Source organism: Rhinoderma darwinii, unplaced genomic scaffold, assembly GCF_050947455.1.
Source record: "Rhinoderma darwinii isolate aRhiDar2 unplaced genomic scaffold, aRhiDar2.hap1 Scaffold_4429, whole genome shotgun sequence".
Lineage (NCBI taxonomy): Eukaryota > Metazoa > Chordata > Amphibia > Anura > Rhinodermatidae > Rhinoderma > Rhinoderma darwinii.
The window spans coordinates 72,939-95,563 of NW_027463887.1; the positions used below are offsets into that span (position 1 = coordinate 72,939).

Below are 22,625 nucleotides of genomic sequence, written 5' to 3' on the forward strand. Positions count from 1 at the left end.
CCTCGCTAGTACCAGTGTGGGAGACTGTCTGGGAATCCGTGGTGCGGTTGACTTTTCATTATGTCGTTTAGATTTTGTTTTACAATCGATTAAAAAGGACTATGGATTAAAGCATTTAATGTCAATGGCAATTCTAAGCTGAATGTGCCTGCTCTCGTCAGATCGCAGAAGTTACACAGCTTAAGGCCTCGCTAGTACCAGTGTGGGATACTGTCTGGGAATCCGTGGTGCGGTTGACTTTTTATTATGTCGTTTAGATTTTGTTTCACAATAGATTAAATAGTACTATGGATTAAAGCATTTAATGTCAATGGCCATTCTAAGCTGAATGTGCCTGCTCTCGTCAAATCGCATAAGTTACACAGCTTAAAGCCTCGCTAGTACCAGTGTGGGAGACTGTCTGGGAATCCGTGGAGCGGTTGAATTTTTATTATGTCGTTTAGATTTTGTTTCACAATCGATTAAAAAGGACTATGGATTAAAAAAACTTAATGTCAATGGCCATTCTAAGCTGAATGTCCCTGCTCTCGTCAGATCGCAGAAGTTACACAGCTTAAGGCCTCGCTAGTACCAGTGTGGGAGACTGTCTTGGAATCCGTGGTGCGGTTGACTTTTTATTATGTCGTTTAGATTTTGTTTCGCAATCGATTAAAAAGGACTATGGATTAAAGCGTATAATGTCAATGGCCATTCTAAGGTGAATGTGCCTGCTCTTGTCAGATCGCAGAAGTTACACAGCTTAAGGCCTCGCTAGTACCAGTGTGGGAGACTGTCTGGGAATCCGTGGTGCGGTTGACTTTTTATTATGTCGTTTAGATTTTGTTTCACAATCGATTAAAAAGGACTATGGATTAAAGCTTTTAACGTCAATGGCCATTCTAAGCTGAATGTGCCTGCTCACGTCAGATCGCAGAAGTTACACAGCTTAAGGCCTCGCTAGTACCAGTGTGGGAGACTGTCTGGGAATCCGTGGTGCGGTTGACTTTTTATTATGTCGTTTAGATTTTGTTTCACAATAGATTAAATAGGACTATTGATTAAAGCAGTTATTGTCAATGGCCATTCTAAGCTGAATGTGCCTCCTCTCATCAGATCGCAGAAGTTACACAGCATAAGGCCCTGCTAGTACCAGTGTGGGAGACTGTCTGGGAATCCATGGTGCGGTTGACTTTTTATTATGTCGTTTAGAATTTGTTTCACAATCGATTAAAAATAATAATAAACGAAAGCTTTAAAAATTAATGGCTATTCTTAGGTGAAATGTGCCTTTTCTCGTCAGATCGCAGATCAATAACACTTTAACACCTCGCTAGTACCAGTGTGGGAGACTTTCTCGGCTTCCGTGGTGCTGTTGACTTTTTATTATGTCGTTTAGAATTTCTTTCACAATTGTTTAAAAATAAAAATAGACTAAAGCTTTAAAAGTTAATAGCCATTCTAAGCTTAAATGTGCCTTTTCTCGTCAAATCGCAGATATATAACACTTTAAGGCCTCGCTAGTATGAGTGTGAGAGACTGTCTGGGAATCCGAGGTGCGGTTGACTTTTTATTGTCGTTTAGATTTGTTTCACAATCGATTGAAATGGACTATGGATTAAAGCATTTAATGGCAATGGCCATTCTAAGCTGAATGTGCCTGCTCTTGTCAGATCGCAGAAGTTACACAGCTTAAGGCCTTGCTAGTACCAATGTGGGAAACTGTCTGGGAATCCGTGGTGCGGTTGACTTTTTATTATGTCGTTTAGAATTTGTTTCACAATCGATTAAAAATAAAAATAGACTAAAGCTTTAAAAGTTAATAGCCATTCTAAGCTTAAATGTGCCTTTTCTCGTCAAATCGCAGATGTATAACACTTTAAGGCCTCGCTAATATGAGTGTGAGAGACTGTCTAGGAATCCGTGGTGCGGTTGACTTTTTATTATGTCATTTAGATTTTGTTTCACAATCGATCAAAAAGGACTATTGATTAACCCCTTAAGGACGCAGCCTAGTTTTGGCCTTAAGGCTCAGAGCCCATTTTTCAAATCTGACATATTTCACTTTATGTGGTAATAACGTCGGAATGCTTAAACCTACCCAAGCGATTCTGAGATTGTTTTCTCGTGACACATTGGGCTTCATGTTCGTGGTAAAATTTGGTCGATATATTCAGTGTTTATTGGTGAAAAATTGCAAAATGTAGAGAAAATTTTGAAAAAATTGCATTTTTCAGAATTTAAATGCATCTGCTTGTAAAACAGACGGTTATACCACCCAAAATAGTTACTAGTTCACATTTGCCATATGTGTACTTTAGATTGGCATCGTTTTTTGAACATTTTTTTATTTTTCTTGGACGTTACAAGGCTTAGAACATAAACAGCAATTTCTCATATTTTTAAGAAAATTTCAAAAGCCTTTTTTTTAAGGTACCTCTTGAGTTCTGAAGTGGCTTTGTGGGGCCTATGTATTAGAAACCCTGATAAAACACCCCATTTTAAAAACTAGACCCCTCAAAGTATTCAAAACAGCAGTTAGAAAGTTTTTTAACCCTTCAGGCATTTCACAGGAATTAAAGCAAAGTGGAGGTGAAATTTGCAAATTTCATTTTTCTTGCTGAATTTCAATTTTATTCATTTTTTTTTCTGTAACACAGAAGGTTTTACCAGAGAAACACTACTAAATATGTATTGTCCAGATTCTGCAGTTTTTAGAAATGTCCCACATGTGGCCCTACTGTGCTCGTGGACTAAAACACAAGCCCTAGAAGCAAAGAAGCACCTAGTGGATTTTGAGTCCTCTTTTTTATTAGAATATATTTTAGGTAGCATGCCAGGTTTGAAGAGGTGTTGAGGTGCCAAAACAGTAGGAATCCCCCAATAGTGACCCCATTTTGGAAACTACACCCCTCAAGGAATTCATTTAGGGTTGTTGTTACCATTTTGACCGCACAGTTTTTTCACAGCACGTATTTGAATTGGGCTCTGAAATGAAAAAAATGTCATTTTTTCCAATAAAATGTCATTTGTGATCAAAATTTCTTATTTTCACAAGGAACAAAATACCCCATTTTGTTGCCCAATTTGTCCTTAGTGTGGCAATACCCCATTTGTGGTGATAAACTGCCGTTTGGGCCCATGGGAGGGCTCAGAAGGAAAGGAGCGCTATATGTTTGTTGGAGTCCAGATTTTGTTGGATTGGTTTTCGGGTGCCATGTCGCATTTGCAGAGCCTCAGAGGTATCAAAGCAATGGAAACCCACCAAAAGTGACCCCATTTTGGAAACTACACCCCTCAAGGAATTCATTTATGGTTGTTGTTAGCATTTTGACCACACAGTTTTTTCACAGCACCTATTTCAATTGGGCTGTGACATTAAAAAAATGACATTTTTTCCAATAAGATGTAATTTTTTACCAAAATTTCTTATTTTCACAGGGAACAAAATACTCAATTTTGTTGCCCAATTTCTCCTGAGTGCATCAATACCCCATTTGTGGCAATAAACTGCCGTTTGGGCCCATGGGAGGCCTCAGAAGGGAAGGAGCGCTGTGTGTTCTTTGGAGTACAGATTTTGCTGGTTTGGTTTTCGGGTGCCATGTCGCATTTGCAGAGCCCCAGAGGTATCAAAGCAATGGAAACCCACCAGAAGTGACCCCATTTTGGAAACTACACCCCTCAAGGAATTCATTTATGGGTAATGTGACCATTTAGACTCCATAGTTTCTTCACAGAACTAATTTGAATTGGGCTGGGAATTAAAAAAATATATATTTTTTCCAATAATATGTCATTTTAGCTCAAAAATTCTTATTTTCACAAGAAATAAAATACTCCATTCTGTTGCCCAATTTGTCCTGAGTGCGGCAATACCCCATTTGTGGTGATAAACTGCCGTTTGGGCCCATGGGAGGGCTCAGAAGGAAAGGAGCGCTGTGTGTTCTTTGGAGTCCAGATTTTGCTGGATTGGTTTTCGGGTGCCATGTCGCATTTGCAGAGCCCCAGAGGTATCAAAGCAATAGAAACCAACCACAAATGACCCCATTTTGGAAACTACACCCGTCAAGGACTTCATTTATGGGTGTTGTGACCATTTTGACCCCATAGTTTTTTCACAGAACTTATTTGAATTGGGCTGGGAATGAAAACAAAATTATTTTTTTCAAATAATATGTAGTTTTGGCTGAAAATTTCTTATTTTCACAAGAAACAAAATACCCCATTCTGTTGCGCAATTTGTTCTGAGGGCCGCAATACCCCATTTGTTGTGATAAACTGCCATTTGGGCCCATGGGAGGGCTCAGAAGGAAAGGACCACCATTTGGCCTACTGGGGATTTTCTAGTGCGAAGTCATGTATGCAGAAGCCCCTGAGGTACCAGAACAGTTGAAACCCCCAAGAAGTGACCCCGTTTTAAAAACTACACCCTTAAGGCATTCATCTACATGTGTAGTGAGCATTTTGACCGGAGACCTACACCCCATAAACTGTAATGTGGGTTCTCCCGGATATGGCAATACCCTACATGTGGCTCTTATCAGCTGCCTGGACACACAGCAGGGCCCAGAGGGGAAAGACGAGGGGGGATAAGCTGTGCGGAGTGCATCAGGGTAAGTAAAATTGGGGTAAATTATAAACCAAGGGATGTATGATAAATTTTAAAACACTTTCATACAGAGCTCTGGTTATTCGGGACACGTGTCACATTGATATATTGTGTCCTCCCTTACCCCCTCTTATAGCAGACTTTGCACCTCTTTTGACTTTTTCCCTTCTTGCCAGTTTGGGGAACTTCTCCTGGAAAGTGTTGCCCTGGTACGATGCGTGTGGGCTCTTCTTGGTCCCTAAAGATTAGGTTCTTGATAATCACCTCTTGAAATTCCAGGAAAGTTCCCGTCTGGCCTGCACATCGACGTAGCATGTACGCATTGTACAATGCCATCTGTATGATGTGCCCGGCCAGCTTCTTATACCACACCGCATGGCGCTGTAGGGCTTCAGGGCTTGATCTTACAAGTCCATCCCTCCCATGTACCTATTGTAGTCCAGGATGCAGTCTGGTTTGGGGGTGGCCTTTCTTTCATATATCCTAAACCTGTAGGTATACCCTGATGCACTCTCACAGCTTATACATCTTCACGCCATACCTTGCCCTCTTACCCGGCAGGTACTGGCGGAATTGAACCCTCCCTTTAAAATGTACCAGGGACTCATCAATAGAAATACACTTCTCAGGGGTGTATGCTGGGGAAAACCGGGCACTGGAACGGTCTAATAGGGGTCTCCGTTTATACAAACGGTCAAAACTGGGGTCATCTCGGGGTGGGCACGGCTCATTATCAGTATAATGTAAGAAGCGAAGTATTGCCTCATTTATTTATTTTTTTAGGTTCCAGTTCAGTTCTGAAGTTGCTTTGAGGGGCCCATATATTAGAAACACCTATCAAACACCCCATTTTAGAAACTAGACCCCTCAAAGTATCCACAACAGCATTTAGAAAGTTTATGAACCCTTTAGGTGTTTCACGGGAATTTAGAGCAAAGTAGAGGTGAAATTTACATTTTTTTTTTTGTCAGAAAATCCTCTTTATACCATTTTTTTTATAACACAAAAGGATTTATCAGAGAAACGCAACTTAATACGTATTGCCCAGATTCTGCAGTTTTGAGAAATATCCCACATGTGGCCCTCGGGCCGGTAATGGACTGAAGCACCGGCCTCCGAAGCAAAGGAGCACTTAGTGGATTTTGAAGCATCTTTTTTATTAGGCACCATGTCCGGTTTGAAGAGGTCTTGTGGTGCCAAAACATTGGGAACCCCCCAAAAGTGACCCCAATTTGGAAACTAGACCCCTTGAGGAATCCATTGTAGTTTTCTTGGGGTGCATGCGGCTTTTTGATCAGTTTTTATTCTATTTTTAGGTGGCGTGGTGACTAAAAAACAGCAATTGTACGATTGTTTTTTTTTTCGTTTTTTTTTACAGCGTTCACCGTGCGCTATAAATGACATATTCACTTTATTCTGCGGGGCGATACGATTACGGCGATACCAGATGTTTATAGTTTTTTTTTATGTCTTATGGCGTTTGCACAATAAAATACGTTTTGTAAAAAATCATTCACTTTTTGTGTTACCTTATTCTAAGAGCCATAACGTTTTTATTTTTCAATCAATAAAGCCGTGCGAGGACTTATTTTTTGCGTAACGAACTGTAGTTTCGATCAGTACCATTTTTCGGTACATGCGACTTTTTGATCTCTTTTTATTCCATTTTTTGGGAGGTGAAGTGACCAAAGAATTGTGATTGTGGTTCGGTTTATTATATTTTTTTTTTACGGCGTTCACCGTGCGGGATAAATAATGAAATAATTTTGTAGTTCAGGCCGTTACGGACGCGGCGATACCAATTATGTATAGTTTATTTGTTTGTTTATATATTTTTATTAATAATAAAGGACTGATAAGGGAAAAAGGGGGATTTTTACTTTTAATACTTTTAAATCTTTTATTTTCTTATTTTTACACATCTTTTTTTACTTTATTACTTTGTCCCACTAGGGGACATGAGGGCAGGAGGCCCTGATCGCTATTCTAATACACTGCACTACATGCGTAGTGCAGTGTATTAGAACTGTCAGCTGCTCACTGACAGCAAGCATAGTGGGTCCTGACGTTGTCAGGACCCACTAGGCTTCCGTCTATGGCATCGCCGGACGCCATTGTTTGGTGTCCGGTTGCCATAGTCACCATCGCCGGCCGCTATCGCGTAGCAGGCCGGCGATGGCAGCTTAACCCCTAAAAAGCCGCGATCTCTATAGAACGCGGCTTTTAAGGGGTTAATCAGCGGGGACACAGCGATCGGTCCCCGCTGTAGGAGCTGTGACAGCTGCTGAACAAGACAGCAGCGTCACAGCTCCTGTATGTGTCGGGAGGACGGCCGAAACGGCCGTTACTCCCGAGACGTACTATTACGGCATGGAGCGCGAACGATACAGCTGCCATGACGTAATAGTACGTCAAGGAGCGGGAAGGGGTTAAAGCATTTAATGTCAATGGCCATTCTAAGATGAAATTGCCTGCTCTCGTCCGATCGCAGAAGTTTCACAGCTTAAGGCATCGCTAGTACAAGTGTGGGAGACTGTCTGGGTATCCATGGTGCGGTTGACATTTTATTATGTCGTTTTGAATTTGCTTCACAATCGATTAAAAATAATAATAGACTAAAGCTTTAAAAGTTAATGGCCATTCTTAGCTGAAATGTGCCTTTTCTCGTCAAATCGCAGATGAATAACACTTTAACACCTCGCTAGTACCAGTGTGGGAGACTGTCTGGGAATCCGTGGTGCTGTTGACTTTTTATTATGTCGTTTAGAATTTGTTTACAATCGATTAAAAATAAAAATAGACTAAAGCTTTAAAAGTTAATAGCCATTCTAAGCTTAAATGTGCCTTTTCTCGTCAAATCGCAGATATATAACACTTTAAGGCCTCGCTAGTACGAGTGTGAGAGACTGTCTGGGAATCCGTGGTGCGGTTGACTTTTTATTAGGTCGTTTAGATTTTGTTTCACAATCGATTAAAAAGGACTATGGATTAACGAATTTAATGTCAATGGCCGTTCTAAGCTGAATGTGCCTCCTCTCGTCAGATCGCAGAAGTTACACAGCTTAAGGCCTCGCTAGTACCAGTGTGGGAGACTCTCTGGGAATCCGTGGTGCGGTTGACTTTTTATTATGTCGTTTAGATTTTGTTTCACAATAGATTAAATAGGACTATGGATTAAAGCAGTGATTGTCAATGGCCATTCTAAGCTGAATGTACCTGCTCTCGTCAGATCGCAGAAGTTACACAGCTTAAGACCTCGCTAGTACCAGTGTGGGAGACTGTCTGGGAATCCATGGTGCGGTTGACTTTTTATTATGTCGTTTAGAATTTGTTTCACAATCAATTAACAATAATAATAAACTAAAGCTTTAAAAGTTAATGGCTATTCTTAGCTGAAATGTGCCTTTTCTCGTCAAATCGCAGATGAATAACACTTTAACACCTCGCTAGTACCAGTGTGGGAGACCTTCTGGGCTTCCGTGGGCTGTTGACTTTTTATTATGTAGTTTAGAATTTGTTTCACAATTGTTTAAAAATAAAAATAGACTAAAGCTTTAAAAGTTAATAGCCATTCTAAGCTTAAATGTGCCTTTTCTTGTCAAATCGCAGATTTAAAACACTTTAAGGCCTCGCTAGTACGAGTGTGAGAGACTGTCTGGGAATCCGAGGTGCGGTTGACTTTTTATTATGTCGTTTAGATTTGTTTCACAATCGATTAAAAAGGACTATGGCTTAAAGCTTTTAATGTCAAAGGCCATTCTAAGCTGAATGTGCCTTCTCTCATCTGATCGCAGAAGTTACACAGCCTAAGGCCTCACTTGTACCAGTGTGGGAGACTGTCTGGGAATCCGTGGTGCGGTTGACTTTTTATTATGTCGTTTAGATTTTGTTTCACAATCGATTAAAAAGCACTATGGATTAAAAAATTTAATGTCAATGGCCATTCTAAGCTGAATGTTCCTGCTCTCGTTAGATCGCAGAAGTTACACAGCTTAACGCCTCGCTAGTACCAGTGTGGGAGACTGTCTGGGAATCCGTGGTGCGGTTGACTTTTTATTATGTCGTTTAGATTTTGTTTCACAATCGATTAAAAAGGACTATGGATTAAAGCATTTAATGTCAATGGCCATTCTAAGCTGAATGTGCCTGCTCTCGTCAGATCGCAGAAGTTACACAGCTTAAGGCCTTGCTAGTACCAGTGTGGGAGACTGTCTGGGAATCCATGGTGTGGTTGACTTTTTATTATGTCGTTTAGATTTTGTTTCACAATAGATTAAATAGGACTATGGATTAAAGCATTTAACGTCAATGGCCATTCTAAGCTGAATGTGCCTGCTCTCGTCAGAACGCAGAAGTTACACAGCTTAAGGCCTCGCTAGTACCAGTGTGGGAGACTGTCTGGGAATCCGTGGTGCGGTTGAATTTTTATTATGTCGTTTAGATTTTGTTTCACAATCGATTAAAAAGGACTATGGATTAAAGCATTTAATGTCAATGGCCATTCTAAGCTGAATGTCCCTGCTCTCGTCAGATCGCAGAAGTTACACAGCTTAAGGCCTCGCTAGTACCAGTGTGTGAGACTGTCTGGGAATCCGTGGTGCGGTTGACTTTTTATTATGTCGTTTAGATTTTGTTTCACAATCGATTAAAAAGGACTATGGATTAAAGCATTTAATGTCAATGGCCATTCTAAGCTGAATGTGCCTGCTCTCGTCAGATCGCAGAAGTTACACAGCTTAAGGCTCGCTAGTACCAGTGTGGGAGACTGTCTGGGAATTCGTGGTGCGGTTGAATTTTTATTATGTCGTTTAGATTTTGTTTCACAATCGATTAAAAAGGACTATGGATTAAAGCATTTAATGTCAATGGCCTTTCTAAGCTGAATGTCCCTGCTCTCGTTAGATCGCAGAAGTTACACAGCTTAACGCCTCGCTAGTACCAGTGTGGGAGACTGTCTCGGAATCCGTGGTGCGGTTGAATTTTTATTATGTCGTTTAGATTTTGTTTCACAATCGATTAAATAGGACTATGGATTAAAGCATTTAATGTCAATGGCCATTCTAAGCTGAATTTCCCTGCTCTCGTCAGATCGCAGAAGTTACACAGCTTAAAACCTCGCTAGTACCAGTGTGGGAGACTGTCTGGGAATCCATGGTGTGGTTGACTTTTTATTATGTCGTTTAGATTTTGTTTCACAATCGATTAAAAAGGACTATGGATTAAAGCATTTAATGTCAATGGCCATTCTAAGCTGAATGTGCCTGCTCTCGTCAGATCGCAGAAATTACACAGCTTAAGGCCTCGCTAGTACCAGTGTGGGAGACTGTCTGGGAATCCATGGTGCGGTTTCCTTTTTATTATGTCGTTTAGATTTTGTTTCACAATAGATTAAAAAGGACTATGGATTAAAGCATTTAATGTCAATGGCCATTCTAAGCTGAATGTGCCTGCTCTCGTCAGATCGCAGAAGTTACACAGCTTAAGGCCTCACTAGTACCAGTGTGGGAGACTGTCTGGGAATCCGTGGTGCGGTTGCCTTTTTATTATGTCGTTTAGATTTTGTTTCACAATAGATTAAAAAGGACTATGGATTAAAGCATTTAATGTCAATGGCCATTCTAAGCTGAATGTGCCTGCTCTCGTCAGATCGCAGAAGTTACACAGCTTAAGGCCTCGCTAGCACCAGTGTGGGAGACTGTCTGGGAATCCGTGGTGCGGTTGACTTTTTATTATCTCGTTTAGATTTTGATTCACAATAGATTAAATAGGACTATGGATTAAAACATTTAACGTCAATGGCCATTCTAAGCTGAATGTTCCTGCTCTCGTCAGAACGCAGAAGTTACACAGCTTAAGGCCTCGCTAGTACCAGTGTGGGAGACTGTCTGGGAATCCGTGGTGCGGTTGAATTTTTATTATGTCGTTTAGATTTTGTTTCACAATCGATTAAAAAGGACTATGGATTAAAGCATTTAATGTCAATGGCCATTCTAAGCTGAATGTCCCTGCTCTCGTCAGATCGCAGAAGTTACACAGCTTAAGGCCTCGCTAGTACCAGTGTGGGAGACTGTCTGGGAATCCGTGGTGCGGTTGAATTTTTATTATGTCTTTTAGATTTTGTTTCACAATCGATTAAAAAGGACTATGGATTAAAGCTTTTAATGTCAATGGCCATTCTAAGCTGAATTTCCCTGCTCTCGTCAGATCGCAGAAGTTACACAGCTTAAAACCTCGCTAGTACCAGTGTGGGAGACTGTCTGGGAATCCGTGGTGCGGTTGACTTTTTATTATGTCGTTTAGATTTTGTTTCACAATCGATTAAAAAGGACTATGGATTAAAGCATTTAATGTCAATGGCCATTCTAAGCTGAATGTGCCTGCCCTCGTCAGATCGCAGAAGTTACACAGCTTAAGGCCTCGCTAGTACGAGTGTGGGAGACTGTCTGGGAATCCGTGGCGCGGTTGCCTTTTTATTATGTCGTTTAGATTTTGTTTCACAATAGATTAAAAAGGACTATGGATTAAAGCATTTAATGTCAATGGCCATTCTAAGCTGAATGTGCCTGCTCTCGTCAGAACGCAGAAGTTACACAGCTTAAGGCCTCGCTAGTACCAGTGTGGGAGACTGTCTGGGAATCCGTGGTGCGGTTGACTTTTTATTATGTCGTTTAGATTTTGTTTCACAATAGATTAAAAAGGACTATGGATTAAAGCATTTAATGTCAATGGCCATTCTAAGCTGAATGTCCCTGCTCTCGTCAGATCGCAGAAGTTACACAGCTTAAGGCCTCGCTAGTACCAGTGTGGGAGACTGTCTGGGAATCCGTGGTGCGGTTGACTTTTTATTATGTCGTTTAGATTTTGTTTCACAATCGATTAAAAAGGACTATGGATTAAAGCATTTAATGTCAATGGCCATTCTAAGCTGAATGTGCCTGCTCTCGTCAGATCGCAGAAGTTACACAGCTTAAGGCCTTGCTAGTACCAGTGTGGGAGACTCTCTGGGAATCCGTGGTGCGGTTGAATTTTTATTATGTCGTTTAGATTTTGTTTCACAATAGATTAAATAGGACTATGGATTAAATCATTTAATGTCAATGGCCATTCTAAGCTGAATGTCCCTGCTCTCGTCAGATCGCAGAAGTTACACAGCGTAAGGCCTCGCTAGTACCAGTGTGGGAAACTGTCTGGGAATCCGTGGTGCGGTTGACTTTTTATTATGTTGTTTAGATTTTGTTTCACAATAGATTAAATAGGACTATGGATTAAGGCTTTTAATGTCAATGGCCATTCTAAGCTGAATGTGCCTGCTCTCGTCAGATCGCAGAAGTTACGCAGCTTAAGGCCTCGCTAGTACCAGTGTGGGAGACTGTCTGGGAATCCGTGGTGCGGTTGACTTTTTATTCTGTCGTTTAGATTTTTTTTCACAATAGATTAAATAGGACTATGGATTAAATCATTTAACGTCAATGGCCATTCTAAGCTGAATGTGCCTGCTCTCGTCAGAACGCAGAAGTTACACAGCTTAAGGCCTCGCTAGTACCAGTGTGGGAGACTGTCTGGGAATCCGTGGTGTGGTTGACTTTTTATTATGTCGTTTAGATTTTGTTTCACAATAGATTAAATAGGACTATGGATTAAATCATTTAATGTCAATGGCCATTCTAAGCTGAATTTGCCTGCTCTCGTCAGATCGCAGAAGTTACACAGCTTAAGGCCTCGCTAGTACCAGTGTGGGAGACTGTCTGGGAATCCGTGGTGCGGTTGACTTTTTATTATGTTGTTTAGATTTTGTTTCACAATCGATTAAAAAGGACTATGGATTAAAGCTTTTAATGTCAATGGCCATTCTAAGCTGAATTTCCCTGCTCTCGTCAGATCGCAGAAGTTACACAGCTTAAAACCTCGCTAGTACCAGTGTGGGAGACTGTCTGGGAATCCATGGTGTGGTTGACTTTTTATTATGTCGTTTAGATTTTGTTTCACAATCGATTAAAAAGGACTATGGATTAAAGCATTTAATGTCAATGGCCATTCTAAGCTGAATGTCCCTGCTCTCGTCAGATCGCAGACGTTACACAGCTTAAGGCCTCGCTAGTACCAGTGTGGGAGACTGTCTGGGAATCCGTGGTGCAGTTGAATTTTTATTATGTCGTTTAGATTTTGTTTCACAATCGATTAAAAAGGACTATGGATTAAAGCTTTTAATGTCAATGGCCATTCTAAGCTGAATTTCCCTGCTCTCGTCAGATCGCAGAAGTTACACAGCTTAAAACCTCGCTAGTACCAGTGTGGGAGACTGTCTGGGAATCCGTGGTGCGGTTGACTTTTTATTATGTCGTTTAGATTTTGTTTCACAATCGATTAAAAAGGACTATGGATTAAAGCATTTAAAGTCAATGGCCATTCTAAGCTGAATGTGCCTGCCCTCGTCAGATCGCAGAAGTTACACAGCTTAAGGCCTCGCTAGTACCAGTGTGGGAGACTGTCTGGGAATCCGTGGTGCGGTTGACTTTTTATTATGTCGTTTAGATTTTGTTTCACAATCGATTAAAAAGGACTATGGATTAAAGCATTTAATGTCAATGGCCATTCTAAGCTGAATGTGCCTGCTCTCGTCAGATCGCAGAAGTTACACAGCTTAAGGCCTTGCTAGTACCAGTGTGGGAGACTGTCTGGGAATCCGTGGTGCGGTTGAATTTTTATTATGTCGTTTAGATTTTGTTTCACAATAGATTAAATAGGACTATGGATTAAGGCTTTTAATGTCAATGGCCATTCTAAGCTGAATGTGCTTGCTCTCGTCAGATCGCAGAAGTTACACAGCTTAAGCCCTCGTTAGTACCAGTGTGGGAGACTGTCTGGGAATCCGTGGTGCGGTTGAATTTTATTATGTCGTTTAGATTTTGTTTCACAATCGATTAAAAAGGACTATGGATTAAAGCATTTAATGTCAATGGCCATTCTAAGCTGAATGTCCCTGCTCTCGTCAGATCGCAGAAGTTACACAGCTTAAGACCTCGCCAGTACCAGTGTGGGAGACTGTCTGGGAATCCGTGGTGCCGTTGAATTTTTAGTATGTCGTTTAGATTTTGTTTCACAATCGATTAAAAATGACTATGGATTAAATCATTTAATGTCAATGGCCATTCTAAGCTGAATGTCCCTGCTCTCGTCAGATCGCAGAAGTTACACAGCGTAAGGCCTCGCTAGTACCAGTGTGGGAAACTGTCTGGGAATCCGTGGTGCGGTTGACTTTTTATTATGTTGTTTAGATTTTGTTTCACAATAGATTAAATAGGACCATGGATTAAGGCTTTTAATGTCAATGGCCATTCTAAGCTGAATGTGCCTGCTCTCGTCAGATCGCAGAAGTTACGCAGCTTAAGGCTTCGCTAGTACCAGTGTGGGAGACTGTCTGGGAATCCGTGGTGCGGTTGACTTTTTATTATGTCGTTTAGATTTTGTTTCACAATCGATTAAAAAGGACTATGGATTAAAGCATTTAATGTCAATGGCTATTCTAAGCTGAATGTGCCTGCTCTCGTCAGATCGCAGAAGTTACACAGCTTAAGGCCTCGCTAGTACTAGTGTGGGAGACTGTCTGGGAATCCGTGGTGTGGTTGAATTTATATTATGTCGTTTAGATTTTGTTTCACAATCGATTAAAAAGGACTATGGATTAAAGCATTTAATGTCAATGGCCATTCTAAGCTGAATGTCCCTGCTCTCGTCAGATCGCAGAAGTTACACAGCTTAAAACCTCGCTAGTACCAGTGTGGGAGACTGTCTGGGAATCCGTGGTGCGGTTGACTTTTTATTATGTCGTTTAGATTTTGTTTCACAATCGATTAAAAAGGACTATGGATTAAAGCATTTAATGTCAATGGCCATTCTAAGCTGAATGTGCCTGCCCTCGTCAGATCGCAGAAGTTACACAGCTTAAGGCCTCGCTAGTACGAGTGTGGGAGACTGTCTGGGAATCCGTGGCGCGGTTGCCTTTTTATTATGTCGTTTAGATTTTGTTTCACAATAGATTAAAAAGGACTATGGATTAAAGCATTTAATGTCAATGGCCATTCTAAGCTGAATGTGCCTGCTCTCGTCAGCTCGCAGAAGTTACACAGCTTAAGGCCTCGCTAGTACCAGTGTGGGAGACTGTCTGGGAATCCGTGGTGCGGTTGACTTTTTATTATGTCGTTTAGATTTTGTTTCACAATAGATTAAAAAGGACTATGGATTAAAGCATTTAATGTCAATGGCCATTCTAAGCTGAATGTCCCTGCTCTCGTCAGATCGCAGAAGTTACACAGCTTAAGGCCTCGCTAGTACCAGTGTGGGAGACTGTCTGGGAATCCGTGGTGCGGTTGACTTTTTATTATGTCGTTTAGATTTTGTTTCACAATCGATTAAAAAGGACTATGGATTAAAGCATTTAATGTCAATGGCCATTCTAAGCTGAATGTGCCTGCTCTCGTCAGATCGCAGAAGTTACACAGCTTAAGGCCTTGCTAGTACCAGTGTGGGAGACTCTCTGGGAATCCGTGGTGCGGTTGAATTTTTATTATGTCGTTTAGATTTTGTTTCACAATAGATTAAATAGGACTATGGATTAAATCATTTAATGTCAATGGCCATTCTAAGCTGAATGTCCCTGCTCTCGTCAGATCGCAGAAGTTACACAGCGTAAGGCCTCGCTAGTACCAGTGTGGGAAACTGTCTGGGAATCCGTGGTGCGGTTGACTTTTTATTATGTTGTTTAGATTTTGTTTCACAATAGATTAAATAGGACTATGGATTAAGGCTTTTAATGTCAATGGCCATTCTAAGCTGAATGTGCCTGCTCTCGTCAGATCGCAGAAGTTACGCAGCTTAAGGCCTCGCTAGTACCAGTGTGGGAGACTGTCTGGGAATCCGTGGTGCGGTTGACTTTTTATTCTGTCGTTTAGATTTTTTTTCACAATAGATTAAATAGGACTATGGATTAAATCATTTAACGTCAATGGCCATTCTAAGCTGAATGTGCCTGCTCTCGTCAGAACGCAGAAGTTACACAGCTTAAGGCCTCGCTAGTACCAGTGTGGGAGACTGTCTGGGAATCCGTGGTGTGGTTGACTTTTTATTATGTCGTTTAGATTTTGTTTCACAATAGATTAAATAGGACTATGGATTAAAGGATTTAATGTCAATGGCCATTCTAAGCTGAATTTGCCTGCTCTCGTCAGATCGCAGAAGTTACACAGCTTAAGGCCTCGCTAGTACCAGTGTGGGAGACTGTCTGGGAATCCGTGGTGCGGTTGACTTTTTATTATGTTGTTTAGATTTTGTTTCACAATCGATTAAAAAGGACTATGGATTAAAGTATTTAATGTCAATGGCCATTCTAAGCTGAATGTACCTGCTCTTGTCAAATCGCAGAAGTTACACTGCTTAAGGCCTCGCTAGTACCAATGTGGGAGACTGTCTGGGAATCCGTGGTGCGGTTGAATATTTATTATGTCGTTTAGATTTTGTTTCACAATCGATTAAAAAGGACTATGGATTAAAGTTTTTAATGTCAATGGCCATTCTAAGCTGAATTTCCCTGCTCTCGTCAGATCGCAGAAGTTACACAGCTTAAAACCTCGCTAGTACCAGTGTGGGAGACTGTCTGAAAATCCATGGTGTGGTTGACTTTTTATTATGTCGTTTAGATTTTGTTTCACAATCGATTAAAAAGGACTATGGATTAAAGCATTTAATGTCAATGGCCATTCTAAGCTGAATGTGCCTGCTCTCGTCAGATCGCAGAAGTTACACAGCTTAAGGCCTCGCTAGTACCAGTGTGGGAGACTGTCTGGGAATCCGTGGTGCGGTTGCCTTTTTATTATGTCGTTTAGATTTTGTTTCACAATAGATTAAAAAGGACTATGGATTAAAGCATTTAATGTCAATGGCCATTCTAAGCTGAATGTGCCTGCTCTCGTCAGATCGCAGAAGTTACACAGCTTAAGGCCTCGCTAGCACCAGTGTGGGAGACTGTCTGGGAATCCGTGGTGCGGTTGACTTTTTATTATCTCGTTTAGATTTTGTTTCACAATAGATTAAATAGGACTATGGATTAAAACATTTAACGTCAATGGCCATTCTAAGCTGAATGTGCCTGCTCTCGTCAGAACGCAGAAGTTACACAGCTTAAGGCCTCGCTAGTACCAGTGTGGGAGACTTTCTGTGAATCCGTGGTGCGGTTGAATTTTTATTATGTCGTTTAGATTTTGTTTCACAATCGATTAAAAAGGACTATGGATTAAAGCATTTAATGTCAATGGCCATTCTAAGCTGAATGTCCCTGCTCTCGTCAGATCGCAGACGTTACACAGCTTAAGGCCTCGCTAGTACCAGTGTGGGAGACTGTCTGGGAATCCGTGGTGCGGTTGAATTTTTATTATGTCGTTTAGATTTTGTTTCACAATCGATTAAAAAGGACTATGGATTAAAGCTTTTAATGTCAATGGCCATTCTAAGCTGAATTTCCCTGCTCTCATCAGATCGCAGAAGTTACACAGCTTAAAACCTCGCTAGTACCAGTGTGGGAGACTGTCTGGGAATCCGTGGTGCGGTTGACTTTTTATTATGTCGTTTAGATTTTGTTTCACAATAGATTAAATAGGACTATGGATTAAGGCTTTTAATGTCAATGGCCATTCTAAGCTGAATGTGCTTGCTCTCGTCAGATCGCAGAAGTTACACAGCTTAAGCCCTCGTTAGTACCAGTGTGGGAGACTGTCTGGGAATCCGTGGTGCGGTTGAATTTTATTATGTCGTTTAGATTTTGTTTCACAATCGATTAAAAAGGACTATGGATTAAAGCATTTAATGTCAATGGCCATTCTAAGCTGAATGTACCTGCTCTTGTCAAATCGCAGAAGTTACACTGCTTAAGGCCTCGCTAGTACCAGTGTGGGAGACTGTCTGGGAATCCGTGGTGCGGTTGAATATTTATTATGTCGTTTAGATTTTGTTTCACAATCGATTAAAAAGGACTATGGATTAAAGCTTTTAATGTCAATGGCCATTCTAAGCTGAATTTCCCTGCTCTCGTCAGATCGCAGAAGTTACACAGCTTAAAACCTCGCTAGTACCAGTGTGGGAGACTGTCTGAAAATCCATGGTGTGGTTGACTTTTTATTATGTCGTTTAGATTTTGTTTCACAATCGATTAAAAAGGACTATGGATTAAAGCATTTAATGTCAATGGCCATTCTAAGCTGAATGTGCCTGCTCTCGTCAGATCGCAGAAGTTACACAGCTTAAGGCCTCGCTAGTACCAGTGTGGGAGACTGTCTGGGAATCCGTGGTGCGGTTGCCTTTTTATTATGTCGTTTAGATTTTGTTTCACAATAGATTAAAAAGGACTATGGATTAAAGCATTTAATGTCAATGGCCATTCTAAGCTGAATGTGCCTGCTCTCGTCAGATCGCAGAAGTTACACAGCTTAAGGCCTCGCTAGCACCAGTGTGGGAGACTGTCTGGGAATCCGTGGTGCGGTTGACTTTTTATTATCTCGTTTAGATTTTGTTTCACAATAGATTAAATAGGACTATGGATTAAAACATTTAACGTCAATGGCCATTCTAAGCTGAATGTGCCTGCTCTCGTCAGAACGCAGAAGTTACACAGCTTAAGGCCTCGCTAGTACCAGTGTGGGAGACTTTCTGTGAATCCGTGGTGCGGTTGAATTTTTATTATGTCGTTTAGATTTTGTTTCACAATCGATTAAAAAGGACTATGGATTAAAGCATTTAATGTCAATGGCCATTCTAAGCTGAATGTCCCTGCTCTCGTCAGATCGCAGACGTTACACAGCTTAAGGCCTCGCTAGTACCAGTGTGGGAGACTGTCTGGGAATCCGTGGTGCGGTTGAATTTTTATTATGTCGTTTAGATTTTGTTTCACAATCGATTAAAAAGGACTATGGATTAAAGCTTTTAATGTCAATGGCCATTCTAAGCTGAATTTCCCTGCTCTCGTCAGATCGCAGAAGTTACACAGCTTAAAACCTCGCTAGTACCAGTGTGGGAGACTGTCTGGGAATCCGTGGTGCGGTTGACTTTTTATTATGTCGTTTAGATTTTGTTTCACAATAGATTAAATAGGACTATGGATTAAGGCTTTTAATGTCAATGGCCATTCTAAGCTGAATGTGCTTGCTCTCGTCAGATCGCAGAAGTTACACAGCTTAAGCCCTCGTTAGTACCAGTGTGGGAGACTGTCTGGGAATCCGTGGTGCGGTTGAATTTTATTATGTCGTTTAGATTTTGTTTCACAATCGATTAAAAAGGACTATGGATTAAAGCATTTAATGTCAATGGCCATTCTAAGCTGAATGTCCATGCTCTCGTCAGATCGCAGAAGTTACACAGCTTAAGACCTCGCTAGTACCAGTGTGGGAGACTGTCTGGGAATCCGTGGTGCCGTTGAATTTTTAGTATGTCGTTTAGATTTTGTTTCACAATCGATTAAAAAGGACTATGGATTAAATCATTTAACGTCAATGGCCATTCTAAGCTGAATGTCCCTGCTCTCGTCAGATCGCAGAAGTTACACAGCGTAAGGCCTCGCTAGTACCAGTGTGGGAAACTGTCTGGGAATCCGTGGTGCGGTTGACTTTTTATTATGTTGTTTAGATTTTGTTTCACAATAGATTAAATAGGACTATGGATTAAGGCTTTTAATGTCAATGGCCATTCTAAGCTGAATGTGCCTGCTCTCGTCAGATCGCAGAAGTTACGCAGCTTAAGGCTTCGCTAGTACCAGTGTGGGAGACTGTCTGGGAATCCGTGGTGCGGTTGACTTTTTATTATGTCGTTTAGATTTTGTTTCACAATCGATTAAAAAGGACTATGGATTAAAGCATTTAATGTCAATGGCTATTCTAAGCTGAATGTGCCTGCTCTCGTCAGATCGCAGAAGTTACACAGCTTAAGGCCTCGCTAGTACTAGTGTGGGAGACTGTCTGGGAATCCGTGGTGTGGTTGAATTTATATTATGTCGTTTAGATTTTGTTTCACAATCGATTAAAAAGGACTATGGATTAAAGCATTTAATGTCAATGGCCATTCTAAGCTGAATGTCCCTGCTCTCGTCAGATCGCAGAAGTTACACAGCTTAAAACCTCGCTAGTACCAGTGTGGGAGACTGTCTGGGAATCCGTGGTGCGGTTGACTTTTTATTATGTCGTTTAGATTTTGTTTCACAATCGATTAAAAAGGACTATGGATTAAAGCATTTAATGTCAATGGCCATTCTAAGCTGAATGTGCCTGCTCTCGTCAGATCGCAGAAGTTACGCAGCTTAAGGCCTCGCTAGTACCAGTGTGGGAGACTGTCTGGGAATCCGTGGTGCGGTTGACTTTTTATTATGTCGTTTAGATTTTGTTTCACAATAGATTAAATAGGACTATGGATTAAAGGATTTAATGTCAATGGCCATTCTAAGCTGAATGTGCCTGCTCTCGTCAGAACGCAGAAGTTACACAGCTTAAGGCCTCGCTAGTACCAGTGTGGGAGACTGTCTGGGAATCCGTGGTGCGGTTGAATTTTTATTATGTCGTTTAGATTTTGTTTCACAATCGATTAAAAAGGACTATGGATTAAAGCATTTAATGTCAATGGCCATTCTATGCTGAATGTCCCAGCTCTCGTCAGATCGCAGAAGTTACACAGCTTAAGGCCTCGCTAGTACCAGTGTGGGAGGCTGTCTGGGAATCCGTGGTGCGGTTGCCTTTTTATTATGTCGTTTAGATTTTGTTTCACAATCGATTAAAAAGGACTATGGATTAAAGCATTTAATGTCAATGGCCATTCTAAGCTGAATGTGCCTGCCCTCGTCAGATTGCAGAAGTTACACAGCTTAAGGCCTCCCTAGTACCAGTGTGGGAGACTGTCTGGGAATCCGTGGTGCGGTTGAATTATTAATATGTCGTTAAGATTTTGTTTCACAATAGATTAAATAGGACTATGGATTAAGGCTTTTAATGTCAATGGCCATTCTAAGCTGAATGTGCCTGCTCTCGTCAGATCGCAGAAGTTACACAGCTTAAGGCCTCGCTAGTACCAGTGTGGGAGACTTTCTGGGAATCCGTGGTGCGGTTGACTTTTTATTATGTCGTTTAGATTTTGTTTCACAATCGATTAAAAAGGACTATGGATTAAAGCATTTAATGTCAATGGCCATTCTAAGCTGACTGTGCCTGCTCTCGTCAGATCGCAGAAGTTACACAGCTTAAGGCCTCGCTAGTACCAGTGTGGGAGACTGTCTGGGAATCCGTGGTGCGGTCGACATTTTATTATGTCGTTTAGATTTTGTTTCACAATAGATTAAATAGGACTATGGATTAAAGGATTTAACGTCAATGGCCATTCTAAGCTGAATGTGCCTGCTCTCGTCAGATCGCAGAAGTTACACAGCTTAAGGCCTCGCTAGTACCAGTGTGGGAGACTGTCTGGGAATCCGTGGTGCGGTTGAATTTTTATTATGTCGTTTAGATTTTGTTTCACAATCGATTAAAAAGGACTATGGATTAAAGCATTTAATGTCAATGGCCATTCTAAGCTGAATGTGCCTGCTCTCGTCAGATCGCAGAAATTACACAGCTTAAGGCCTCGCTAGTACCAGTGTGGGAGACTGTCTGGGAATCCGTGGTGCGGTTGCCTTTTTATTATGTCGTTTAGATTTTGTTTCACAATAGATTAAAAAGGACTATGGATTAAAGCATTTAATGTCAATGGCCATTCTAAGCTGAATGTGCCTGCTCTCGTCAGATCGCAGAAGTTACACAGCTTAAGGCCTCGCTAGTACCAGTGTGGGAGACTGTCTGGGAATCCGTGGTGCGGTTGACTTTTTATTATCTCGTTTAGATTTTGTTTCACAATAGATTAAATAGGACTATGGATTAAAACATTTAATGTCAATGGCCATTCTAAGCTGAATGTCCCTGCTCTCGTCAGATCGCAGAAGTTACACAGCTTAAGGCCTCGCTAGTACCAGTGTGGGAGACTGTCTGGGAATCCGTGGTGCGGTTGAATTTTTATTATGTCGTTTAGATTTTGTTTCACAATCGATTAAAAAGGACTATGGATTCAAGCTTTTCATGTCAATGGCCATTCTAAGCTGATTTTCCCTGCTCTCGTCAGATCGCAGAAGTTACACAGCTTAAAACCTCGCTAGTACCAGTGTGGGAGACTGTCTGGGAATCCGTGGTGCGGTTGACTTTTTATTATGTCGTTTAGATTTTGTTTCACAATCGATTAAAAAGGACTATGGATTAAAGCATTTAATGTCAATGGCCATTCTAAGCTGAATGTGCCTGCCCTCGTCAGATTGCAGAAGTTACACAGCTTAAGGCCTCCCTAGTACCAGTGTGGGAGACTGTCTGGGAATCCGTGGTGCGGTTGCCTTTTTATTATGTCGTTTAGATTTTGTTTCACAATAGATTAAAAAGGACTATGGATTAAAGCATTTAATGTCAATGGCCATTCTAAGCTGAATGTGCCTGCCCTCGTCAGATTGCAGAAGTTACACAGCTTAAGGCCTCCCTAGTACCAGTGTGGGAGACTGTCTGGGCATCCGTGGTGCGGTTGAATTTTTATTATGTCGTTTAGATTTTGTTTCACAATAGATTAAATAGGACTATGGATTAAGGCTTTTAATGTCAATGGCCATTCTAAGCTGAATGTGCCTGCTCTCGTCAGATCGCAGAAGTTACATAGCTTAAGGCCTCGCTAGTACCAGTGTGGGAGACTTTCTGGGAATCCGTGGTGCGGTTGACTTTTTATTATGTCGTTTAGATTTTGTTTCACAATCGATTAAAAAGGACTATGGATTAAAGGATTTAACGTAAATGGCCATTCTAAGCTGAATGTGCCTGCTCTCGTCAGATCGCAGAAGTTACACAGCTTAAGGCCTCGCTAGTACCAGTGTGGGAGACTGTCTGGGAATCCGTGGTGCGGTTGAATTTTTATTATGTCAATTAGATTTTGTTTCACAATCGATTAAAAA

The 22,625-nt window shown here is 41.2% G+C and overlaps 68 pseudogenes; all 68 read left to right on the plus strand.

Moving 5' to 3' along the window:
* The first annotated feature begins 120 nt into the window (after nucleotides 1-120).
* LOC142714822 (5S ribosomal RNA) lies at nucleotides 121-239 on the plus strand (annotated as a pseudogene).
* Nucleotides 240-493: 254 nt separating this feature from the next.
* LOC142714814 (5S ribosomal RNA) lies at nucleotides 494-612 on the plus strand (annotated as a pseudogene).
* A 67-nt stretch (nucleotides 613-679) lies between these two features.
* On the plus strand, nucleotides 680-798 carry LOC142714971 (5S ribosomal RNA; annotated as a pseudogene).
* Nucleotides 799-865: 67 nt separating this feature from the next.
* LOC142714702 (5S ribosomal RNA) lies at nucleotides 866-984 on the plus strand (annotated as a pseudogene).
* A 67-nt stretch (nucleotides 985-1,051) lies between these two features.
* Nucleotides 1,052-1,170, plus strand: LOC142715043 (5S ribosomal RNA; annotated as a pseudogene).
* A 6,417-nt stretch (nucleotides 1,171-7,587) lies between these two features.
* On the plus strand, nucleotides 7,588-7,706 carry LOC142715019 (5S ribosomal RNA; annotated as a pseudogene).
* Nucleotides 7,707-7,773: 67 nt separating this feature from the next.
* On the plus strand, nucleotides 7,774-7,892 carry LOC142714827 (5S ribosomal RNA; annotated as a pseudogene).
* Nucleotides 7,893-8,517: 625 nt separating this feature from the next.
* On the plus strand, nucleotides 8,518-8,636 carry LOC142714946 (5S ribosomal RNA; annotated as a pseudogene).
* A 67-nt stretch (nucleotides 8,637-8,703) lies between these two features.
* LOC142714747 (5S ribosomal RNA) lies at nucleotides 8,704-8,822 on the plus strand (annotated as a pseudogene).
* Nucleotides 8,823-8,889: 67 nt separating this feature from the next.
* Nucleotides 8,890-9,008, plus strand: LOC142714741 (5S ribosomal RNA; annotated as a pseudogene).
* A 67-nt stretch (nucleotides 9,009-9,075) lies between these two features.
* On the plus strand, nucleotides 9,076-9,194 carry LOC142714929 (5S ribosomal RNA; annotated as a pseudogene).
* Nucleotides 9,195-9,818: 624 nt separating this feature from the next.
* LOC142715004 (5S ribosomal RNA) lies at nucleotides 9,819-9,937 on the plus strand (annotated as a pseudogene).
* A 67-nt stretch (nucleotides 9,938-10,004) lies between these two features.
* On the plus strand, nucleotides 10,005-10,123 carry LOC142714778 (5S ribosomal RNA; annotated as a pseudogene).
* Nucleotides 10,124-10,190: 67 nt separating this feature from the next.
* On the plus strand, nucleotides 10,191-10,309 carry LOC142714875 (5S ribosomal RNA; annotated as a pseudogene).
* A 67-nt stretch (nucleotides 10,310-10,376) lies between these two features.
* Nucleotides 10,377-10,495, plus strand: LOC142714748 (5S ribosomal RNA; annotated as a pseudogene).
* Nucleotides 10,496-10,562: 67 nt separating this feature from the next.
* Nucleotides 10,563-10,681, plus strand: LOC142714836 (5S ribosomal RNA; annotated as a pseudogene).
* Nucleotides 10,682-10,748: 67 nt separating this feature from the next.
* LOC142715034 (5S ribosomal RNA) lies at nucleotides 10,749-10,867 on the plus strand (annotated as a pseudogene).
* A 253-nt stretch (nucleotides 10,868-11,120) lies between these two features.
* On the plus strand, nucleotides 11,121-11,239 carry LOC142714769 (5S ribosomal RNA; annotated as a pseudogene).
* A 67-nt stretch (nucleotides 11,240-11,306) lies between these two features.
* LOC142714715 (5S ribosomal RNA) lies at nucleotides 11,307-11,425 on the plus strand (annotated as a pseudogene).
* A 67-nt stretch (nucleotides 11,426-11,492) lies between these two features.
* Nucleotides 11,493-11,611, plus strand: LOC142714858 (5S ribosomal RNA; annotated as a pseudogene).
* A 67-nt stretch (nucleotides 11,612-11,678) lies between these two features.
* Nucleotides 11,679-11,797, plus strand: LOC142714947 (5S ribosomal RNA; annotated as a pseudogene).
* A 67-nt stretch (nucleotides 11,798-11,864) lies between these two features.
* On the plus strand, nucleotides 11,865-11,983 carry LOC142714812 (5S ribosomal RNA; annotated as a pseudogene).
* Nucleotides 11,984-12,050: 67 nt separating this feature from the next.
* LOC142714696 (5S ribosomal RNA) lies at nucleotides 12,051-12,169 on the plus strand (annotated as a pseudogene).
* A 67-nt stretch (nucleotides 12,170-12,236) lies between these two features.
* On the plus strand, nucleotides 12,237-12,355 carry LOC142714750 (5S ribosomal RNA; annotated as a pseudogene).
* Nucleotides 12,356-12,608: 253 nt separating this feature from the next.
* On the plus strand, nucleotides 12,609-12,727 carry LOC142714963 (5S ribosomal RNA; annotated as a pseudogene).
* Nucleotides 12,728-12,794: 67 nt separating this feature from the next.
* LOC142715035 (5S ribosomal RNA) lies at nucleotides 12,795-12,913 on the plus strand (annotated as a pseudogene).
* Nucleotides 12,914-12,980: 67 nt separating this feature from the next.
* On the plus strand, nucleotides 12,981-13,099 carry LOC142714811 (5S ribosomal RNA; annotated as a pseudogene).
* Nucleotides 13,100-13,166: 67 nt separating this feature from the next.
* Nucleotides 13,167-13,285, plus strand: LOC142714853 (5S ribosomal RNA; annotated as a pseudogene).
* A 67-nt stretch (nucleotides 13,286-13,352) lies between these two features.
* LOC142714996 (5S ribosomal RNA) lies at nucleotides 13,353-13,471 on the plus strand (annotated as a pseudogene).
* Nucleotides 13,472-13,537: 66 nt separating this feature from the next.
* LOC142714817 (5S ribosomal RNA) lies at nucleotides 13,538-13,656 on the plus strand (annotated as a pseudogene).
* Nucleotides 13,657-13,723: 67 nt separating this feature from the next.
* On the plus strand, nucleotides 13,724-13,842 carry LOC142714948 (5S ribosomal RNA; annotated as a pseudogene).
* A 67-nt stretch (nucleotides 13,843-13,909) lies between these two features.
* Nucleotides 13,910-14,028, plus strand: LOC142715070 (5S ribosomal RNA; annotated as a pseudogene).
* A 67-nt stretch (nucleotides 14,029-14,095) lies between these two features.
* Nucleotides 14,096-14,214, plus strand: LOC142714911 (5S ribosomal RNA; annotated as a pseudogene).
* Nucleotides 14,215-14,281: 67 nt separating this feature from the next.
* Nucleotides 14,282-14,400, plus strand: LOC142714972 (5S ribosomal RNA; annotated as a pseudogene).
* Nucleotides 14,401-14,653: 253 nt separating this feature from the next.
* LOC142714809 (5S ribosomal RNA) lies at nucleotides 14,654-14,772 on the plus strand (annotated as a pseudogene).
* Nucleotides 14,773-14,839: 67 nt separating this feature from the next.
* LOC142714716 (5S ribosomal RNA) lies at nucleotides 14,840-14,958 on the plus strand (annotated as a pseudogene).
* A 67-nt stretch (nucleotides 14,959-15,025) lies between these two features.
* LOC142714859 (5S ribosomal RNA) lies at nucleotides 15,026-15,144 on the plus strand (annotated as a pseudogene).
* Nucleotides 15,145-15,211: 67 nt separating this feature from the next.
* LOC142714949 (5S ribosomal RNA) lies at nucleotides 15,212-15,330 on the plus strand (annotated as a pseudogene).
* A 67-nt stretch (nucleotides 15,331-15,397) lies between these two features.
* LOC142714935 (5S ribosomal RNA) lies at nucleotides 15,398-15,516 on the plus strand (annotated as a pseudogene).
* A 67-nt stretch (nucleotides 15,517-15,583) lies between these two features.
* On the plus strand, nucleotides 15,584-15,702 carry LOC142714697 (5S ribosomal RNA; annotated as a pseudogene).
* A 67-nt stretch (nucleotides 15,703-15,769) lies between these two features.
* LOC142714751 (5S ribosomal RNA) lies at nucleotides 15,770-15,888 on the plus strand (annotated as a pseudogene).
* Nucleotides 15,889-16,327: 439 nt separating this feature from the next.
* Nucleotides 16,328-16,446, plus strand: LOC142714752 (5S ribosomal RNA; annotated as a pseudogene).
* A 67-nt stretch (nucleotides 16,447-16,513) lies between these two features.
* Nucleotides 16,514-16,632, plus strand: LOC142714877 (5S ribosomal RNA; annotated as a pseudogene).
* Nucleotides 16,633-16,699: 67 nt separating this feature from the next.
* Nucleotides 16,700-16,818, plus strand: LOC142714841 (5S ribosomal RNA; annotated as a pseudogene).
* A 67-nt stretch (nucleotides 16,819-16,885) lies between these two features.
* Nucleotides 16,886-17,004, plus strand: LOC142714959 (5S ribosomal RNA; annotated as a pseudogene).
* A 67-nt stretch (nucleotides 17,005-17,071) lies between these two features.
* Nucleotides 17,072-17,190, plus strand: LOC142715006 (5S ribosomal RNA; annotated as a pseudogene).
* Nucleotides 17,191-17,257: 67 nt separating this feature from the next.
* On the plus strand, nucleotides 17,258-17,376 carry LOC142714997 (5S ribosomal RNA; annotated as a pseudogene).
* A 438-nt stretch (nucleotides 17,377-17,814) lies between these two features.
* On the plus strand, nucleotides 17,815-17,933 carry LOC142714753 (5S ribosomal RNA; annotated as a pseudogene).
* A 67-nt stretch (nucleotides 17,934-18,000) lies between these two features.
* On the plus strand, nucleotides 18,001-18,119 carry LOC142714878 (5S ribosomal RNA; annotated as a pseudogene).
* A 67-nt stretch (nucleotides 18,120-18,186) lies between these two features.
* LOC142714844 (5S ribosomal RNA) lies at nucleotides 18,187-18,305 on the plus strand (annotated as a pseudogene).
* A 67-nt stretch (nucleotides 18,306-18,372) lies between these two features.
* Nucleotides 18,373-18,491, plus strand: LOC142714960 (5S ribosomal RNA; annotated as a pseudogene).
* Nucleotides 18,492-18,558: 67 nt separating this feature from the next.
* LOC142715036 (5S ribosomal RNA) lies at nucleotides 18,559-18,677 on the plus strand (annotated as a pseudogene).
* A 67-nt stretch (nucleotides 18,678-18,744) lies between these two features.
* Nucleotides 18,745-18,863, plus strand: LOC142714999 (5S ribosomal RNA; annotated as a pseudogene).
* A 66-nt stretch (nucleotides 18,864-18,929) lies between these two features.
* LOC142714913 (5S ribosomal RNA) lies at nucleotides 18,930-19,048 on the plus strand (annotated as a pseudogene).
* A 67-nt stretch (nucleotides 19,049-19,115) lies between these two features.
* On the plus strand, nucleotides 19,116-19,234 carry LOC142714950 (5S ribosomal RNA; annotated as a pseudogene).
* Nucleotides 19,235-19,301: 67 nt separating this feature from the next.
* Nucleotides 19,302-19,420, plus strand: LOC142715071 (5S ribosomal RNA; annotated as a pseudogene).
* Nucleotides 19,421-19,487: 67 nt separating this feature from the next.
* LOC142714912 (5S ribosomal RNA) lies at nucleotides 19,488-19,606 on the plus strand (annotated as a pseudogene).
* Nucleotides 19,607-19,673: 67 nt separating this feature from the next.
* LOC142714973 (5S ribosomal RNA) lies at nucleotides 19,674-19,792 on the plus strand (annotated as a pseudogene).
* Nucleotides 19,793-19,859: 67 nt separating this feature from the next.
* On the plus strand, nucleotides 19,860-19,978 carry LOC142715052 (5S ribosomal RNA; annotated as a pseudogene).
* Nucleotides 19,979-20,045: 67 nt separating this feature from the next.
* On the plus strand, nucleotides 20,046-20,164 carry LOC142714742 (5S ribosomal RNA; annotated as a pseudogene).
* A 439-nt stretch (nucleotides 20,165-20,603) lies between these two features.
* LOC142714830 (5S ribosomal RNA) lies at nucleotides 20,604-20,722 on the plus strand (annotated as a pseudogene).
* Nucleotides 20,723-20,789: 67 nt separating this feature from the next.
* LOC142714860 (5S ribosomal RNA) lies at nucleotides 20,790-20,908 on the plus strand (annotated as a pseudogene).
* Nucleotides 20,909-20,975: 67 nt separating this feature from the next.
* On the plus strand, nucleotides 20,976-21,094 carry LOC142714798 (5S ribosomal RNA; annotated as a pseudogene).
* Nucleotides 21,095-21,161: 67 nt separating this feature from the next.
* Nucleotides 21,162-21,280, plus strand: LOC142714730 (5S ribosomal RNA; annotated as a pseudogene).
* A 67-nt stretch (nucleotides 21,281-21,347) lies between these two features.
* LOC142715060 (5S ribosomal RNA) lies at nucleotides 21,348-21,466 on the plus strand (annotated as a pseudogene).
* Nucleotides 21,467-21,533: 67 nt separating this feature from the next.
* Nucleotides 21,534-21,652, plus strand: LOC142714837 (5S ribosomal RNA; annotated as a pseudogene).
* Nucleotides 21,653-22,277: 625 nt separating this feature from the next.
* LOC142714723 (5S ribosomal RNA) lies at nucleotides 22,278-22,396 on the plus strand (annotated as a pseudogene).
* A 67-nt stretch (nucleotides 22,397-22,463) lies between these two features.
* LOC142714922 (5S ribosomal RNA) lies at nucleotides 22,464-22,582 on the plus strand (annotated as a pseudogene).
* The last annotated feature ends 43 nt before the right edge of the window (nucleotides 22,583-22,625 follow it).